The sequence below is a fragment of the Clytia hemisphaerica genome, unplaced genomic scaffold (assembly GCF_902728285.1).
Source record: "Clytia hemisphaerica strain Z4C2 unplaced genomic scaffold, Clytia hemisphaerica genome assembly, whole genome shotgun sequence".
Lineage (NCBI taxonomy): Eukaryota > Metazoa > Cnidaria > Hydrozoa > Leptothecata > Clytiidae > Clytia > Clytia hemisphaerica.
Genome location: NW_027104293.1, coordinates 662,992 through 678,387, shown reverse-complemented (window position 1 = coordinate 678,387; position 15,396 = coordinate 662,992). Strand labels below are relative to the sequence as shown.

Here is a 15,396-nt window from a genome sequence, read left to right as displayed (position 1 = left end):
TAAGAACGATAGAACAACGTAGCGTGTTTGTTTGCCAAACCATGATATCCGTACATGAGATTTTTTATAAGAACTTTAGTAGATGTTTTAAACCTTCAGGTGTTCTTAAATCTTTGGGTTTTAAGCCCTAAAAATGTTTTTGTATTTCAGCATTATGTAAGTATCTTTATTGAAATTTTCGAAGAAATACACCTTTTCGACCATAGTCACCTATTGCCGTGCGGACAATTTTTTGTCCGCTTTATCCGTCCCAGAAACCGTCCCAGTTCCTTTTTTCGCACCTATAGATAATGGAAAAATGTGTCAAAAAAGGATTGGATCGGGTTTAGGTGGATATAATTGAATAATAAAGTGGCACGCGCCTGACCGCGTAACTACGGTCAAAAAGGTGTATTGTATGCCAAATAGCCCGTAAAGCTTCAAATGTTCTTAAAATTTTGGCCTCGAAGCCTCGTGCTCTCACATACTTTGGTTTTAAGACTAATTTAAGGGCAGAAAGTTTCGCGTTTTTCGCGATTTTGATCATTTTTCGCGAAAGTTTCTGCCAGGTAAGAAATTAAACCTGAAAAATGCGAAAAATAAACTTTCCTATTCAGTTTTGCACTGTTTGCTAAATTTTTGCGTGTTTCATGAGTTTTTGTTACCAAAAAAGGTAAATTTTATATGAATTCGCGAAAGTTCTATTTTTGAAATTTCGGTTAAAACCATAATGCGACTTTTTTACTATGAATAAGTGATCAAAAATTATACAGCAGTCTAACAGACTTCAATGTTAAACAATACACGTTTTTATAAGAATAAACTGTATAAGAACATAATGCTTCGATGACTAAAATACTAAGAACAAGCTAAGAACATTTTAAGGCTTAGCAGAATCGCAAAATGGAGAAAAAAAGAACATTTTATGAGCATTTTTTGGCTTAAAACCCAAAAATTTAAGAACATCCATCCAAAGGCTTCAAAAATTTTGGATGTTCTTATAAAAAAACGTGCACTAAAAGAAAGACCGCCACAACGGGTATTAGCATAACATGGTATGTAGCGTGAGTTTTTCGAGTTTTTCGTGCTTATTTAGGAGGGATAAAATTGCGGTTATTTATCAGCGGGAAAATTCATCAGAAAATTCAATTTAATTTTGATTAATATACGTGTTGGTTAGATTTTATCAAATTTTACTGAAAAAGCACAATTAACAACGATTTCTCGAAATTTCTTCTGGCGCGGTGAATTATAGGAGAAAAAATTGTTCTCGCTTCAAACTCTTATATGTTTTTATTTTGTTGATTAAACTTGACTTTGGATAAATTTGAACAGTTTTTGAGGCTTTTTTCGATATTTAGCACGTCCAAAAAACATATTCTATGATACAGACAGACGGTCCGCCGATTTTGCTGAAAAAGCAGAATAAAAAATAGAATTTCTCGAAATTTTTGCTCACGTGGCGCAGGGGCGAGTGGAAGGAAGTAGTTATTTTATTTTTTCTGTAAATGCTGCGTGTAAGCAAATTAGATATTGGTGTCGATTTGAGCAATATTTGGGGTTTTCGATTTTTTCATGGAGCCCTGCTAGATGAAATCGGGGTCAGATACACCTTTTCTACCATAGCTGCCAATTACCGTACGAACATATTTTGCCCGCTTTAACAGTCCCAGTCCTTTTTTCGCACCTATTGACAATAGAAAAACGTGTCAAAAAAGGATTGGATCGAGTTTAAGGGATAGTTAAATAATTCCTGACCTCGCGACTACGGTCGGAAAGCTGTATTGCTTTCAATGATACAAATTATTTGTGTACATTTATTTTGCACTCGAATGATGCGCATCACTAAGAAAGAATAAGATTCAATCTAGACAGATATTTTCTGATTATTAAATTTTACGTAATTCAAAAAAAAAAACTCGATTTTGCCTGGATTTTCACTGTTCTGATGATGTTGTAAAAATGCAAGTTCTCTTAACTTTTGATATAACTACTCAAAAATAGTAGTAAGATTTTGATGGTTCTAATTCACTGATGATTCTAATTCAATGCCGAAAGTGAGTGACACTACAGAAAGTGAGTGGCCGAAAGTGAGTGACACTACAGAAAGTGAGTGACACTACAGAAAGTGAGTGACACTACAGAAAGTGAGTGACTCTACTTCATTTTCCCTATCGGAAACACCCGAAAACACCGGAATTTGAGCAATGAATGTTACTAAAATTGCAACACATGGGTTCAAATTCAACACCTCCAGCACTACCTAAAGCGAGTGACACTATAGAATAAGTTCTAAGTGGTAAATAATTTTCTATAAAGGCCTTTTTAGTCTAATCATTCATAAGTCATAAAAAATAAGTACATTGACATTGTTGACAATAACAACATGTAAAAGATTTGATATATAGGTAATTATCAGCAACAAGAAACATGTGCGAAATAGCAACAATTCTAATTAAAAAATAACCTTAATAAGTCTTATTTTTAATTGTAAAAGACGAATTTGGAAACATCTTCAAGGCATTTGATTGAAAATTCTTTAAGCGTTTGTTAAGCTTGGACACTTTTTGAGGTAAGCAACACTGTTGCAAGTGTAAAAAATCGAGTCAGGTAAAACAACTCGAGGTGTTAAAATAAAATTGCCTGTTCTAAGCAAATCAAAATGAAATTCTCAAAATGGAAGAACAAACGAACATTAAATTTCATGTTGAAACGTTACTTTGATAAAGACAAGGAAGAATTTTTTATCATAACTCAACGACCCAGTGGACAACATTTGAAGTCTAAAGAAAATTCGTCAAGGAGGCTCGGAGGAGTACCCAGAGTCAATTATATTACTATTGTCCTAGCCACTGGAAACAAAGTGTTTCGTAGAAGATAGTTTTTTCGAACGTCTCGAAAGTTGTTAATGAAAGGGAATAAAAGAAATGTAAATATTTAGGATTTTAGAATTGTTTAAATGAATGTAAAGATGCTCATTATTATACATACGAATTTTTTATTAAGTTAATTTCTCAATAAATGAAAGAGTAAACGAGAAGAATCTTATGCGAGACTGTATGTTTTATGCTAGAACTATAGTTGAAACTCAAGCTATAATCCAAAAACCCTTGTGACACTACTTTGAGCTAAACTCGTAGAGGCAATATAAAAAGAAATAAGAAAGAAAACAAAAATATTATTGCTTGATGGTAATATATTTCTAGCTTACAAAAACAATGTTATCATTTACAAGGATCAAATCTCATTCTTTCATTGATCATTTGGAATTGTCGATTAATTAGAAAGCGACGTTTTTCAAAGCGAAATCCAGTGCTTCTTCAAAGTCCATATCTTCCTCATCTCTAACCTTTCTAAAGTTTCCATCACAGATTTATGTGTTTTTTATCCTTTTTCATTGCTCGAAGAAAAAGGATCTTGTATTTATAAATCTCATGAATTGATAATTCAGTCTCTTGACATTCGTTCAACATACTCTCCCAAATATTAAATGTTTCTTCAACACCTTGAGATTCTTCACTATCACTGGACATGGACTCGCTGTCTGTAAAAGTCCTCATCAGACTCTTCTTTTCTTCTTCTTCAGATTCTTCAGGGTGGCTTTGCAATATGTCGATTGTAATTGCTTTTATTGGAAAAGGTCTTTTCGCAATCGTCAATTCATACATCGTGTTTCTCCCGTTCATTTTAACTCATTTAAAGAAGTGCACCTTTGCTTATGAATTTATATGCAAAACACAAGAGTAATCCGATATCGGGTTTCGCTTTAGGATCCTGGTTTCTCTCTAAGATCTTTGTTATTCTTCTAGATTACCTAGTCTTTATTGGTCCACGTTCGTTTCCTGGTCCGGGACTAGCTTGAGAAATCTAGTCTTACTTGATCCTCTTTTGGGACTCAATAGTCCTATACCTAGTCCTTGTTAGTCCGTTTTTTAGACCAACCAATTCTTATTGGGCTGCCAAAGTAATCCCTTTTGTGTCAACATATAGTCCCTTTTAGACTACCCCGACTACCGGATTCCTGTTTCGGACTACTTAGTTTTGATAACTCCTTTTCGGAATTAGCTAATTCCTGTTTTGGATACCCAATTTAAGTTCCAGGAGTATCTAATCCTCTTTTGTATCTACATAGTCCTAGTTTAATTATCCTTAGGATTACCGGGATTACCTAATTCTTCTTTGGAACTAACCAATCCATATTTGGGATTGTCTAATCCCTCTTTGGGACTAACTAATCCTCATTTGGGATTGCCTAATCCCTCTTTGGGACTAACTAATCCTCATTTGGGATTACTTAATCCCTCTTTGGGACCAACTAATCCTCATTTGAGATTACCTGATCCCTTTTGGGATCAACTAATCCTCTTTGGGATTACCTACCCCTCTTGGGATCAACTAATCCTCATTTGGGGACTAGCTTGGGAAATCTAGTCTTACATGATCCTCTTTTTTGGGACTAAGTAGTTCTGTACCTAGTCCTTGTTAGTCCCTTTTTTGAGACCAACCAATTCTTGTTGACGGCTGCGAAGTATTATTTGTGTCAACATAGTTCCTTTTCGGAATTGGCTAATTCATGTTTTGGATACCCAATTTAAGCTTCAAGAGTACCTTATCCTCTTTTGTGTCTACATAGTTCTAATTATCCTTAGGATTGCCGAGATTACCTAATCTTCCTTTGGGACTAACTAATCCTCATTTTGGATTGCCTAATCCCTCTTTGAGACTAACTGATCCTTTTTTTGGGATTACCTAACCCCTCTTTGGGACCAACTAGTCCTCATTTGTGATTATCTAATCCCTCTTTGGAGCTAACTTATCGATGTTTGGGACTGCGTGATTCTAGTTAATCCCTCTTTTAGGTTTACTTTAATCACTCTAGTTGGATTCTTTCTTCCAATTCACATCAAAGACTTATGGTATGTTGTTGTTGTTGTTTTCTTTTCTTTTTTCTTTTTTTTTTACTCGTACGCGTGCGTTTTTTGTTTGGTGTGGGATTTGGTTATTTCGTTAGTTACACCCGTAAGTCCCGCCAAAGGCGGGGCTTACGCCCCGGGCCCCGTCAGAAGTGCAGTGAAGGTTAACTTTAGGGATGCTATAAATCCGATCAACTATCACTTTGTGATAAACACCTTTGAAGCTAATAAGTTTACAGTAAAAGTTGTAACGACTACTAAGAAATTAAACTATGATTGAAACAATAGATGTAAAGCTAAAGCATCTTTTTAGTTTACTTGTTAGCTGTTCAGGAGGTGCAGAGAAAGCTGTTTTTTGCCCGAAATCTTATCAAATACAGAAATTATATTTTCGATAAAGACTTTGAAGGAATAGTATGGTTGTTCACCAAGCATTAGGAAGATCTTTTGGAAGCGTTGAAGTCCTACTTTCTAACCGTAGAATATGTAAAATTGGATTGCACACCGATTTTGATGAAATGTTCGATAAATCAAAAAACAATCTGCAAAGATGTTTATCACAAAGTGATGACCTAAACGTCAAAGTTGATCGGATTTATAGCATCCCTAAAGTTAACCTTCACTGCACTTCTGACGGGGCCCGGGGCGTAAGCCCCGCTTTTGGCGGGACTTACGGGTGTAACTAACGAAATAAACAAATCCCACACCAAACAAAAAACGCACGCGTACGAGTAAAAAAAAAAGAAAAAAGAAAAGAAAACAACAACAACAACATACCATAAGTCTTTGATGTGAATTGGAAGAAAGAATCCAACTAGAGTGATTAAAGTAAACCTAAAAGAGGGATTAACTAGAATCACGCAGTCCCAAACATCGATAAGTTAGCTCCAAAGAGGGATTAGATAATCACAAATGAGGACTAGTTGGTCCCAAAGAGGGGTTAGGTAATCCCAAAAAAAGGATCAGTTAGTCTCAAAGAGGGATTAGGCAATCCAAAATGAGGATTAGTTAGTCCCAAAGGAAGATTAGGTAATCTCGGCAATCCTAAGGATAATTAGAACTATGTAGACACAAAAGAGGATAAGGTACTCTTGAAGCTTAAATTGGGTATCCAAAACATGAATTAGCCAATTCCGAAAAGGAACTATGTTGACACAAATAATACTTCGCAGCCGTCAACAAGAATTGGTTGGTCTCAAAAAAGGGACTAACAAGGACTAGGTACAGAACTACTTAGTCCCAAAAAAGAGGATCATGTAAGACTAGATTTCCCAAGCTAGTCCCCAAATGAGGATTAGTTGATCCCAAAGAGGGATTAGGTAATCCCAAATGAGGATTAGTTGATCCCAAAGAGGGATCAGGTAATCTCAAATGAGGATTAGTTGGTCCCAAAGAGGGATTAAGTAATCCCAAATGAGGATTAGTTAGTCCCAAAGAGGGATTAGGCAATCCCAAATGAGGATTAGTTAGTCCCAAAGAGGGATTAGACAATCCCAAATATGGATTGGTTAGTTCCAAAGAAGAATTAGGTAATCCCGGTAATCCTAAGGATAATTAAACTAGGACTATGTAGATACAAAAGAGGATTAGATACTCCTGGAACTTAAATTGGGTATCCAAAACAGGAATTAGCTAATTCCGAAAAGGATTTATCAAAACTAAGTTGTCCGAAACAGGAATCCGGTAGTCGGGTAGTCTAAAAGGGACTATATGTTGACACAAAAAGGGATTACTTTGCAGTCACCAATAAGAATTGGTTGGTCTAAAAAACGGACTAACAAGGACTAGGTATAGGACTATTGAGTCCCAAAAGAGGATCAAGTAAGACTAGATTTCTCAAGCTAGTCCCGGACCAGGAAACGAACGTGGACCAATAAAGACTAGGTAATCTAGAAGAATAACAAAGATCTTAGAGAGAAACCAGGATCCTAAAGCGAAACCCGATATCGGATTACTCTTGTGTTTTGCATATAAATTCATAAGCAAAGGTGCTACTTCTTTAAATGAGTTTAAAATGAACGGGAGAAACACGATGTATGAATGTGACGATTGCGAAAAGACCTTTTCCAATAAAAGCAATTACAATCGACATATTGCAAAGGCCCACCCTGAAGAATCTGAAGAAGAAGAAAAAGAAGAGTCTGATGAGGACTTTACAGACAGCGAGTCCATGTCCAGTGATAGTGAAGAATCTCAAGGTGTTGAAGAAACATTTAATATTTGGGAGAGTATGTTGAACGAATGTCAAGAGACTGAATTATCAATTCATGAGATTTATAAATACAAGATCCTTTTTCTTCGAGCAATGAAAAAGGATAAAACACATAAATCTGTGATGGAAACTTTAGAAAGGGTTAGAGATGAGGAAGATATGGACTTTGAAGAAGCACTGGATTTCGCTGTTGAAAAACGTCGCTTTCTAATTAATCGACAAATTCCAAATGATGCAATGAAAGAATGAGATTTGATCCTTGTAAATGATAACATTGTTTTTGTAAGCTAGAAATATATTACCATCAAGCAATAAATATTTTTGTTTTCTTATTTCTTTTTTATTGCCTCTACGAGTTTAGCTCAAAGTAGTGTCACAAAGGGTTTTTGGATTATAGCTTTGAGTTTCAACTATAGGTCTAGCATAAAACATACAGTCTCGCAATAAGATTCTTCTCGTTTACTCTTTCATTTATTGAGAAATTAACTTAATAAAAAATTCGTATGTATAATAATGAGCATCTTTACATTCATTTAAACAATTCTAAAATCCTAAATATTTACATTTCTTTTATTCCCTTTCATTAACAACTTTCGAGACGTTCGAAAAACTATCTTCTACGAACACTTTGTTTCCAGTGGCTAGGACAATAGTAATATAATTGACTCTGGGTACTCCTCCGAGCCTCCTTGACGAATTTTCTTTAGACTTCAAATGTTGTCCACTGGGTCGTTGAGTTATGATAAAAAATTCTTCCTTGTCTTTATCAAAGTAACGTTTTCAACATGAAAATTTAATGTTCGTTTGTTCTTCCATTTTGAGAATTTCATTTTGATTTGCTTAGAAATCAGGCAATTTTATTTTAACACCTCGAGTTGTTTATACCTGACTCGATTTTTACACTTGCAACAGTGTTGCTTACCTCAAAAAGTGTCCAAGCTTAACAAACGCTTAAAGAATTTTCAATCAAATGCCTTGAAGATGTTTCCAAATTCGTCTTTTACAATTAAAAATAAGACTTATTAAGGTTATTTTTTAATTAGAATTGTTGCTATTTCGCACATGTTTCTTGTTGCTGATAAAATTACCTATATATCAAATCTTTTACATGGTGTTATTGTCAACAATGTCAATGTACTTATTTTTTATGACTTATGAATGATTAGACTAAAAAGGCCTTTATAGAAAATTATTTACCACTTAGAACTTATTCTATAGTGTCACTCGCTTTAGGTAGTGCTGGAGGTGTTGAATTTGAACCCATGTGTTGCAATTTTAGTAACATTCATTGCTCAAATTCCGGTGTTTTCGGGTGTTTCCGATAGGGAAAATGAAGTAGAGTCACTCACTTTCTGTAGTGTCACTCACTTTCTGTAGTGTCACTCACTTTCTGTAGTGTCACTCACTTTCGGCCACTCACTTTCTGTAGTGTCACTCACTTTCGGCATTGAATTAGAATCATCAGTGAATTAGAACCATCAAAATCTTACTACTAAAAATTTGAAATTCTGGGTATATATGAAATTCATTAAAAGTTTTCAGAATTCAAATTCAAATATAATAATTTCATCATTTTTTGGCTAAAAAACTCAAATCTATCCAAGCCTTATGGTTTTATATAGTTTGTTCTTATAAGAAACGTTTACTATTTAGTTAGAAGAGACACTATATATCATATCTAAGATTTAGGGTCTAACTCACAAATAATTTTTTCGACTAATGGTCTATTTCATTTAAATTCAATTTTATTCCCTTTTCACCTCTTAAAAAATAGGATATCCCTGTAAAAATGGCAAATTTTCAGAATAATTTTTAACTACCGGGAAATTTGAATGAGGTCCCTGGAATTTTCAAAAATTCTCGTAACCAGAGCCTATTTGCACCAAAACTCGGACTTATTATACCCCTGGAAACGAGCCTGGAAAAAGGAATAATAGTTCAAAAAAGAAGAAAACAGCATTAAATGCAATTGCCAAAAAGTTTTTTCCTTAGACCCCACTGAAAATGTTTTTCCCCAACCCCGCCCATGTATGGATATAAAATGGAAGAACCGATCAGTTTTTTTTGTATTTATGAAGAAAACACGAGATCAAAAGATACCGCGTGGATTCTTAAAATCTCGTGCTGTAAAAATATCACGAGATCAAATTAGCGGTTAAAATAACTTACACCACAATCATAAAAAAACCTATATTTCCGTGAGAAAAGTCAGACAACGCAAAAAACGCGATAGTAAATGCAATAAGACTTTTCTATTATTCAATTATGATGTTGCAACTCTCGAAATAAATAACAAATTTTTGTTTTAATAAAACGGGCAATCTTTATATTGCAAGATTGTGCCGTGAACATCTTAGTACCCATATCTCTAAAACCAAACTCGAACCCAGTGCCTTATTTCGTTCTTTTATAATTTCGATAACCCTCATGTACGACCATGAATAAAATCAAGAAAAGCTCTGGGTACGAGGTTGCTTACAGACACATTGAGGTAGCACACAATCACCAGTGCCCGGGTTCAAGTTGAAAACATACGCCTTATTTACTAGTAATCACGGTATAAAGAACAACCTGATCTACATGATTATTTTTATAAGAACATGAAAGAATTTTTATCATGCTATAAACCTAAGAACAAACTATAAGAAGTCAAAATGCTAAAATGCTAAGGACAAGTTAAGAATATTTTAAGTCTTTGCGAGACCCGGCGAAAACATTCGCTTTTTTATGGAAATGGGTAAAAAAAAATGGTAACAAAATGAAGAAAAGAAGAATATTTTAAGCTTAAAACCCGAACAGTTAAGTTAAGAACACCCGAAGGTTTCAAAAATTTTTGGATTTTCTTATAAAAAACGTGTAATTAAGGAAAAAATTGATCTGTGAAAACTTGGAATTTTTCAATAAATTATTTGGGGGAACCTGGCTAATTAAAAGTAAAATTGTTCTGTGCATAAGTGACCTGATGCCACAAAAATCAGAAATCACGCAATACTGAGAAGTACCATATTTCCCTTTCATCGAGTTAAAAGCTTCGGGTCTAGAGCACAGATCAGATCTATAAAGCCCGAAGGGCTAGATAGGCTACTTTAAGGGGGTAGTCATATGAGAAATTTGAAATGTCATTTTTTAAACTTTTTGTTATATCTTCTGAAGTAGTAAATATTTTTCAATAAAACTTTCCACAATTGTAGCACAACTATAAAGGATTTGAAAAATTAAAAAAAAATTCTAAAAATAGTAAAGACGGGGGTAATATCGTCCAGGGGGTAAAAGCTATAAAAATATTGTGTCAACCTTTTAAGAAAAGCTAAGAAAGCTATTCAAAAAATTTCTTTTGGTAAAGGTTAGTATTATGAAAGTCTCCAGAATGAGTGGAAAATTTTTTCAAAATTTCAAACCAGGGGGTCTGGAACCTAAAATTTGTAATTTTTCAGTTTAAAAGTCAAAAAATGATTTTTTTAAAAAACTGCTTCATTCATCCTGAGGCTTACCATAATGGAAAACTACCCTGAAAATTTCAAGTCGATAGCTTTTCTCAATCCTGAGAAAAGGCTGACAAGGTGCACGAAAACCCCCTAAAACGTCTTTTGAGAAAACGGCGCAGAAAGTTGAAAATAGAGGTTTTTCTCAATTTTTCTGCGATACATAGACCGTTTTACAAAATTTTTGCTGTGGTTGGCTAAAATGGATTGACACATTACTTTTAATGTTGAAAAGGTACTGGAAATACTAAAATAGTCCAAATTTTTTGAAAAAAATGGCCTTCCCCATGCTCCGGGAATCTCCAAGTATTTTGCGTCAACTCTGCGTACGACGCGTAAACATGGCTTTAAGTCAATAAAAGTGCATTTTCTCATCAAAAAACATATTGCCAACAAAATATATCATCCTTGTGCTCTCTCAAATCTGTTTATGTCATTTACAGGTGAATTTCAGTGTTGATCTTAGGGAAACGTGTCTTCAACGGGTTGAACGTATCATGATATCATGATGCAATGCATAGTTTTACTCAATTTTCCAGGATCGCCTCTGGCGCCATGATTCATCAAAGACTAGATAGACCTTTTTTCAAAGAGCACGTCCTGTTGAATAATTATGTAGTCCAGCCATAAAAACAATGATAGAGCCATGCATAATTACTGTATCATGCATATTGTAATAATTATACATGGTTTTATCATTGTTTTTCTGCTGGACTACATAATTATTCAACAGGGTGGCCTCTTTGAAAAAAGGTCTATTTCCACTGGATCTAAGACTCACAATGGATACATCATTGAATACGTTTGGTTCCTTTTATTCATAGTCTATAGTCCATCACTTTGAAAAGTTTTTTTCGGTGTACAAGTTTTACTGCTCGAAAACATCAGTTCGCAGAATCAAATTGTTGCTTTCACTCAAATTATAGGCTTCCAAAGCTTTCCCAGATGTGAGAAATGAAATGAAACATTCAATAATATCATAATTCAATCCAAAACAATACATAAGCTCAGTTTCCATGTCAAAAACACAGCTGATTGCCTCCAAAATGTGAATGTTTTTGAAAATACCACTTCTTTGGTTACCATCTTTAATTACGTCATATTAAGAAATCCCGGGGAAAAAAGGCGGTATTGACTTAGACGCCCGAAAAGGGCGTAAAAAGAGCTTTCATTTGATATGTCATGATGCTATGTTTAGAGCAGCCATACGGAGATGAGGCCCTAGCAACGGATGTGATTTCCCGTTGCTAAGGAGAAAATTGTATACCAGGGCTCATAAGAAACCCAATATCTCGGCAGATATTTATGCTACGGTCTTGAAATTTTCAGGGTATGTTCAGGAAGCATAAAGGATCCTAAAAAGCCCTAAATCCCGAAATTGATAAATTTTTCACCAAATTTCAAAATCTCATATGACTACCCCCTTAAGCTTATTCTCCAGCGAAAAAAAGTAAAGCAATAAAAAAATTGACTTTTTAGATTTCGTGCCGATGGATAGGATCTAGCATTTTAATAGCTTTCGGAGCGCGAAATTGCTTGTTGTCACGTGATTTCCATGGTAGGAAATCATACCAAAACTGGCTTCACTTTTTCGATAAAGGCCGCGGATCTAGCCCTTTGTCTATAGACAAAATTTAAAAGAAAAAGACCAATTATTTCCTACCTGAAACGAGTTACCCGCATTGTTTTTCATATGAATGTCGCATTATCAGGAGATTTTTGAACAGTTGCCGTGCAAAAGCAAAGAAAGGGCTAGATTCAATCCATTATTCTAAAAGTAGAACTCTTAATTAAAGTTTTCACTTTTTATTGCTTGAAAAGGTTGATGATTTCTCTCCAGTCCTTCGGGCTTTAATGTGTTTCTTAAACTAGGTGCCGGCTGCGTTGCTTAAATTTCGCGATTTCACGTAGGAGGGCATGGCGGAGAAATCTGCAGATTTAGAACGCCATGACAAGGAGCCAATTTCCCATTCAGAACGCCCGTATGCTTGGTTTTTACACAAACGGCGGATTGAAAGTATAATCTATCGTTAAGTTTAAAAAATGCAGTCCTCAGAAACAAAGAAACCACTAGATACAATCCGTCGTCATGATTGCGGCGCGTTCTGGGATAGGAAATAAGTGGCTTCACCTTTTCTTGCCAGAGATATTCTACTCTAGCCCTTCGGGCTTTAAACTCAATGTTTAGCAACCGATTAGCCCGGGGGCCCCCCGGGGGCAGCTTTTTGATAGACTGGATGGGCGCTATAATAAGTGGTACAGTGTGATTTGGCCGACTTGATTTTTTGGCTTTTCTTGAGGTGTTAGCAAATTAGACAGACCACTTGAGCCAGTCCTCTTTTGGCGAAAAACGAACAGAAAATATGATTGGAGTAGAATCTCACCAATCGTGATCCAGGCCACCATATAAACTTCCAATACAAACAGAAAACTATGATTAATGGATTGATTATTTTCAAAGTGTTTCGAGGCATTTTATCGTTTCATAAACTTTTTATTGGATTTTTGAACATATTTTATTGTTTTGTTGTTTCCATATAATTTTTGAAAACAAAAGTGAAAAAAAAATCAAGATGGCGAAATTCTCTAGTCTACTTCACTAGACTCACTGGACGCCATCAAAATCGTCAAAAAGCAAAGTTCAGTCAGAAGAGGACTGTAATCTAGCAACCAATGAGAGTTTATTTACTTGGTATTTCTTTCGTGTGAATTACACAGAATCAAAGAAATATTAATATACCTTATCGGCCAAAACTTAGTTGGCCTTAACCATTAGTCGGCCCTAATTTTAGTCACCTCGTCAAAATTTAGTCACTAAGGGCCGACTAATAATTAAGACCGACTAAAAATTTGGGCCATTTCTCAATTTACAAGCAGATGGAAAATAGTTGGTCTGAATCAGAAAGCTTATTAAAATACTGTAAAATAAGGAAATCTTAATTATAAACTTTTGATTTGGCCCAAATTTTTAGTCGGCCTTAACTTTAGTCGGCCCAAATTTCAAGTCGGCCCTAATTTTAGTCACAAAGCCAAAATTTAGTCACTTAAGGCCGACTAAGTTTTGGCCGATACGGTAATTCAGAATTATATTAGGTCTTAAAAGAAAAGAAACTTTTGTCAATTTTCACTTCTTTTAATTAAAGAAAGTAGAACATTTTCATTAAAAAAAAACTATCATATTTACACAAAATATCAAGTTGACATTCGGAGGCGGATCGAGGGCGGATGAAGGGCGGATGAACTGCGGGGAAAGAGCGAAGAAGCCTCGTGAAATTTGAGAGAGCTTGACGAGCTTGATTGAAGTCTACCTGATTCGTAAAATTGTCGTAACGCCCCCGGGGGGGGGGGGGGGTACTAGGGTTGACAGATGAGGGGTATGTGCGGATGAGACCTGACCCTTAGAGAGACAGATTTTAGCTGAAAAGGTGACCCTTAGAGAGACTTTTTTGAAAAGTTTTCTTCCATTTTTGAAAAAAGTGCTACCCTTTTAGAGAGACTTTTTTACAATTTTTTCTCTTGAAAATAAAACAAAATTCCTAAAAATCGTGAATTTTCCGACCTTTACAGAGGTTTTGAAAGGTAAAAAATCCGACCCTTATCGTTTGCACATACCCAGCACCCATTTTTACCTAAGTACCCCTCCCACCGGGGGTACATATTGCTACAGCTTTAGTCAGAATACCTTGAAGGGATCTTTTTTAACGAGGAACGATTTTTGAAGTCTTTTTTTGGCTTTAAACAAAACGCCACGAGTTTTTTTTTAAAGTGGTACCCTAATAGTAGCACTATCCAATCGCTACCTCAACTTTTTCACGATGAACAACATTGGCTGAAGTTTTGAGAGTTCAAACCAACCCTTTTCTTCATCTGCCATCGATATAAAAATATATAATACCTAAAAAATACCTAATTGTAAAAACAAAACCTAAAAAATTACTTTGGAATATATCATTTTTTTCATGTTTTAAAAACTAACACCATCAAATTAAGAAACTGAACGAAAGAAACACGATCTCTCATTTACAAATACAATACAATAACTGAAAATCAGTCTGCAAACTTCAAACAGTCCTCAACCATTTTTTGTAGTCTACACAATAGTCTACACAATAGACAGATCCAGGCTTTTAGGCCTTACTCTTGGTCTATAGGCACTGCTATAGGCGGCCACTAGTGACCCCCACCGGGAATTGCTTATTAATAAGTTTAAACATAATAGACAACATTAACAAAAGATGTTTATCAATAGAGATTTTAAATAAAAGAATGTTTAAAACACAGCTGATTGGCTTAGGTTTCGAAACTCTCTATTGTTTCATTAAAACCTCAGTGCGCATGCGATTTATCTGGAGAATTTCAATATCCAAAACAAGAGCAGTGCTCATAGCCCGAAGAGTAGGAGTTTTACGCTCGAAACGAAGGAAGATATGACGTAGCCTAGCATGCAGCGGGATACAAAATCAAAACAAATGTCACATGTCAAAACAAAAAATAAAAACAAATATGGCTGATTTTGATTATTCAATTGTTTTACAAGTTTGTTTTGGACACGTGTCCAATGGTTTTAATTGTTCTCTTTAATGACACATGGTTCACGCAATGTTTACATTTTACTACTTTTATGTCCTTTAATATACCCTAGACACAATTTCTCAATCCCAACTAAGCAAAACCTTTGATCGCAGTTTGTAGCACTACTCGAAATTGGTTAAACAAAATCCATACTGAAAATTTTGTTGAATTAGAAATTGACCCACATCGAGTAGTGCTATCATTAGGTACCTTTTCCAAAATCTCTGGTCAAAGATGA

General features: G+C 35.0%; 1 protein-coding gene across 1 annotated transcript in view; it reads left to right on the top strand.

The window, feature by feature from the left end:
• Positions 1 to 15,396, top strand: part of LOC136817155 (protein SREK1IP1-like) — a 113,149-nt gene that overhangs the window by 28,157 nt on the left and 69,596 nt on the right. The window lies entirely within an intron of this gene.